Source organism: Musa acuminata, chromosome BXJ2-9 (genome assembly GCF_036884655.1).
Source record: "Musa acuminata AAA Group cultivar baxijiao chromosome BXJ2-9, Cavendish_Baxijiao_AAA, whole genome shotgun sequence".
Taxonomy (NCBI): Eukaryota; Viridiplantae; Streptophyta; class Magnoliopsida; order Zingiberales; family Musaceae; genus Musa; species Musa acuminata.
Window position 1 is genome coordinate 13,654,863 of NC_088346.1, and position 6,000 is coordinate 13,660,862.

The following is a 6,000-nucleotide window of genomic DNA, read 5'->3' on the forward strand; positions in this document are numbered from 1 at the left end:
AGGTATACAAATAATTGAAGGACAAAAATATACAGGAATTTAAGGTAATAATGTAAAGCTCAACTTAAGTAAGGGTTTTTGCTGAAATCAATTTCCAAAAAGAAGAAACAAGAGGAGGCAAAATCGATCAAAGCTTGATTCTGGCAGAATTTAAGAGGCAGATTGTATAAATTATTTAGATGACAATTGTCATTCTAAAGATGTTTATGATAGGGAGCAATTTATATAAAATAGGTGTTAATCTATTTTTAGATAAATCAAGTTTTGCTAGAATTAGAGTTTACAATAGAGAGTTACAAATAATTTTATAATGAAAGGTCTAAAAACATCAGCTCTATTTTACTGAATCCATAGGGTCGAAAAAAAAAAAAATTTTCAGTTTGCATTTGTATTCCAAAAATTTCAAATCAGATAAGCACAGAAAGATGTTTGAGTCTAGTTTTTAATAAATCATATTTTACATCAATATGAGTTCCCAATAGAAAGTTATAAGCAGTTAAGCAACAAAAGATCAGAAATTATAGTCCATATTTTGTAGAATTTGTATGGTTAATTGAAACTTCTATCATACCCTTGACTCATCATAAAGGAATCAAACTTCTTATACTATTGTCTAGGTGTCTATTTGAGTCTATATAAGCTTTTCCTAAGCTTACACACTAAATTTTCTTTTTCCTTGATGTGAAACCTTCTGGTTACTCCATGTAAATTTCTTCTTCTAAGTCACCATGAAGAAATGTTGTTTTCACATTAAGTTGCTCAACTTCTAAATTTAAGCGGGCAGCCAAACCAAGAACAACTCGGATAAAGGATATTTTCACCATAGGAGAAAATATTTTTTCAAAGTCAATACATTTCTTCTGACTGAATTCTTTCACAACTAGTCGTGCCTTGTATATCTGTTGTGAGCTATTATTTTCGGTCTTCAATTTGTAAACTCATTTATTCTTGAGAGCTTTCTTCTCTTTAGGTAACTTTACCAAGTCATAGGTGTGGTTTTCAAGCAAGGATCTCATCTCTTCTTGCATGGCTTTAACCCACTCATTCTTATGCTCATGTAGAATAGCTTCTTGTTAAGTTTCTGGCTCTCTCCCGTCGGTAAGCATAACATACTCATGTGGAGGATATCTGGTATATAACATCCCATTAGTCCCACATCGGTAGTGGGCAATGCGTATGATTAGCTTATAATGGCCTGATGAGTGTACTACGTTAACTCCCGCTTAAGCATTTTGGTCCATGGTTGAAGGACCAAAATGGAGTTATTGGCCAGTTGGCTCATCAGACTCAGGTCGTGACATGGTAGATGGTTGTCGCTCTCTAGTAGATTTTCTCAATGGAATCTCAATTGGTGGTGGAGGTACTTTTGGTTCAACATCATCAACTGTAGGAGTATCATGATCATCATGAACTGATGGAGAAAGATTTATCAAGTCAATTGTAGTTCTCATAGCCTCCCCTCAAAATGACTTCGGTAACTTGATGTGGGAAAAAGCATACACCTAATCCTTTCTTCAATGGTTCTGTTCATCCTTTCTGCCATTTTCTCAAGCCTGATACCATGAAACCTATAATAATTCTTAAAAGGACCCCTGTACTCGCCACCATTATCTGATTGAACATACTTTAGCTTTCTGCCAGTTTTTCTTTCAACACTAACATGAAACTCCTTGAAAACATCGAGTACCTAGTATTTAGATTTCAAAGCAAAAGCCCACACTTTTCTAGAATGATCATCAATAAAAGTAATAAAATAAAGAGCACCTCCAAGAATTCTAGTTTACATAGTACATACATCAGTATGAACTAAATCAATAACATCTGATCTTCTAGATGATGGATATGCATGAAAAGCAATTATATGTATTTTTCTAGCTAAGCAATGATAACAAGATTTAAGAGATATACCTTGCAACTTTGGTAAGAACTTTTTTCTAGCAAGAGTTTGAAGTCCCTTCTCGCTAATATGACTAAGTCTCTTGTGCCAAAGATCTATAATTTCACTCTTCTGAATTGCATTAATCTCTCCTTTGTGTAGCTTAGCTTCCATGACATAAAAAGAGTTAAGCTTCTTTCCTCTTGCAGCAATTAGAGAACCTTTAGTGAGTTTCCATTTTCTTTCACCAAAATAATGTGCAAAGCCCTCATCATCAAGTCTGTCGGTAAATATCAAGTTAAGATGAATATCTGGAATATGTCTGACATATTTGAGTATCAATTTGCTCCCAATACTGGTCTCCAAGCAAATATCTCTAATACCCACAATCTCAGATGTACCACTGTTTCCCATTCTGACATTATCAAAATACCAGCAATATAAAATTTGAAAAAATCACAATGAGAAGTAACATGAATTAAAGCACCAGAGTCAATTACTCAGTTACTGTCCTTAGCTGTACGACTGACACAACCGTCATCACAAACAATAATGATATTACCTTCAGCACCAATTGTATTGGTCTCTTTATCATTTTTTCTATTTCATTCTGTTCTCGCTTCCAAAACATACACTCTTTCTTCACGTAACCTGGCCTGTTATAGTGAAAACATTTGATATCTCTTCTAGACTTGGATCTTCCTCTATAACCATGTGAATTTCTGCTATGACTTCTTCCACGTCTTTTTTATTTTTCAATAACAAATGCACCAGAAGAAGATTCTCTCTGTTCTTTCCTTCTGATATTTTCATTTAGCAAACTGTCTTTAACCATATCTATAGTTAGAGTCCCCTCTAGTGTGGAGTTACAAATTGTCACAACATACGTTTCCCAACTTTCTGGTAAAGAGCTGAGAAGTAATAATCCTTGCATCTCATCATCTATATTCATTTTCATAGCACCCAACTTGTTTGCAAGACTTTGAAATAGGCTTATATGCTCAACAATGTTACCACCATCTTTATACTTCAAATTTACAAGCCTTTTGAGAAGAGAAATTCTATTTCCCATTGTCTTTTTCGCAAAGAGGTTTTCTAACCTTTAACAAACAACATAAGCTCTGGTTTTATCATAAATATACTCATGCAAGTTTATATCTATCCATCTTCTAATATAGGCAATAGCTTTTCTATGTTGAACTTCTCATTCTTCATCGTCCATAGTAGAAGGTTTATCTTTAACCTTGATAGGCTTATACAAATCTTTGCAATAAAGCAAATCTTCCATCATACGCTTCCAAGTTGAATAATTTGATGAGTTCAATTTACTCATACTATTTAACTGCTCCATTTCAATCACATAAGAAAAACTAGCACCAAATAACCTGGCTCTGATACCACTTGTTGGGAAAAACCTATTAAAGCGGAATAATTCTTTTCCCTCTTTGTATATCAAAATGGGTTCCTCATCACAATACCAACTTGATATCAAAATGGAAATCTCAACTAGAACAGTATAAACAATAGAGCAATAAATCAATCACATAGTGAGACCAAATTTTTAACGTGGAAAACCCAACGTGGGAAAAACTACGGGACCGTGGTCCACATCAAACTTCAAATATCAATAGTAATGATAACAGGTTTACAGTAAATCTTCTCTAGAATAACCAGAGGATCACAATAACATCAAGAACATAGATCTTGGCTCAACAATAGAATATCATCATCATATAGATGGATCTCATCAAAAGAGAATTTTAGGTCTCACAAAGTAGGTATAGCAGGAAAGTACCTCAGAGAGGGTAAACTGTAGATCAACATCGTTAGAATTGTAGAGCTTGCTGCAAGAATTCTTTCCATAAAATTTGGGCCAAAATTGACAACGTTTGGCCACTGATCGTCAAGTAGAAAACTCAAGATCCTAATTTTCTCTCTGCTCTCTCTGTTCCTTTCTCTCACCATGCACCACCATAGTTCGCTGTGCGCTCTCGCTGCACCGGTTGCCCTCACATCTTCACTTTTTCCATTTAATAATTGAATTGAGCTCAAAAGGCCTAATTGTCCAAGTCCACATATGTGCTAGACCCAACATCACCACATTATTGGTCCGAGCAACCATGTGGTGAGCTACAATTGGTAGGTGAGTTCCCTATCTATCATTTGTCTTCCCCCAAAGATACATCTTAGGCCTTTCTCCAAGCATCGAGATGTGCCCTATTCTTTCTCGAGACATCGTAGACGGGCTGCTAAGTGTTTTGGTAGTTCTTGCATGTCGTGCTTTAAGTTCCCCACCTTTGAAAGTGCCTCAGGCATATCACCTCGCCTAAGCACTCGTTTTCCTTTTCGGACTTATGAAGTACTCATTTACCTCTTCTTACTAGGTTGGGAAGATGCATTCTTCCAACTTGTTTGAGTCCCATACTCTTAGCCAAAATGATGGTTAAGGATGTCGAAGTGAAGGTACCTTAGGTCGGGCATCGTCCATTTGATCCGATGTGCAGATACCTCTATATATCGATGCACTAGAGGTTGGGCTTAGGTTCCCCCTCCACCTCTTTATTTCAGTGTGCCTCCACTAATAGAATATTTTCCTTTCCCAAATTGTACCAAACTCATGGCGCTACCTAATCGCCTTCTCGGGGAGTATTGTTATGCTTACATAGTCCTAACTTTAAACTTGTTTCACTCCTTTGCAAGAGGACTAACGGTTGCTATCTTGTGGCCCAAGAAGGATTCACGATGAAGGGGGCATCGACTTCTAATAAGGGTTGAAAAGGATGATACTTTTTCATTGGTATTAGTCTAGATAAGGGATTCAATCTGAATTGATTTGCACACACATTTATCAATCCCTCACTCACTAACAAGGAGAGTCTCTTCCACAATCAATTACATGGATGAAGATTGGTTCGTTAGGGGTAGTTTAAGTCTTGCCCCTCAAGGTATAAGTCGCTTCCTAAGGCATTTCTCTTTTAGTTCAGTGGATAGGCTTCTATACTTAAGTTGCTTCCGTTGATGAATGACTCCAGGTATCTTAAGAAGAGGGCATGACCTCCTCATCTGAGGCATCAGTTTGTTAACCCCCAATTAGAAGAAGAGGCTATCAGAGGTCTTAGGAAGTAGATCTCTAAGTTTGAAAGAGCCAATGCAAAATATGTCTCGAAGGAGAGAGCTATGAGACCTTTGTCGACAACATCTAGTGTTATTTGCAGTGTTGAAGGTGATGGACCTTCTTGACCTAATAAAGGGGAACTCACGGGAGAAATGTTGGGAGGGTTTGAAGGCCTCTCATGTGATCTAGAAGGATGACCCTCAGGCCACTAAGTATCTTTGGGGGCCTTGATTGCCTCTCTAGGGAAGGTGTATAAGCTATCATTTAAGATACTTATCGAGGAAGTTGTAAAGCAAGAGTCCTCGTAAGCACCTACTCGAGCATCCCCTAAGGCATGTCTTTTTTTTTTTTTTTTATTCAGTCATTACTATTATATTTTAATTGACATGCTTTCTATTTACATTACCACCATTTCTTCATGGCACTAGCGGATCGAGCCAATGACTCAGGGTTTGTCGTCACCAATCAAGGAAACATAGATCAAATGGTTTTAGATCAGGATGGCCAAGTTAAAAGAGACGACCAACCCACTAGAGGATGGGCTACTCCGGGTGACAATCAAAGAACTAAAGGAGCAACTCTAGGAGAATGACCTCTGGGTCATGGAGTTGATTGAGTAGCTCGTGGCCAAGGCAACGTTGTAATTGAAGATAGAGGTCGAAGCAATTCAAAGATACTTTTTAAAAAATATAAAATTAAAAAAATAATTTTAAAAGGCAAATCAAAGAGGTTTCAATTCGCTTGATTTTGGTTCTGGTTCGAACCAATAATCTTTTAATATTAAAAAATAATTAATAATATTAAAATTTTATAATTTTATTTTTAAATATTATAAAAAATGATATACATCCATAACGAGTATAAATGTGTAATGACATAACAAAAAAAACTTGATATAAAATCGAGTAAAATTATAACTATTTAATCATTGTCGAATAGGAGGTTGTTAATCATTGGTTTTATTTTATGATCTTTGTCCATTCGTTAAAGCATTCTTAAGGTTCCAGTG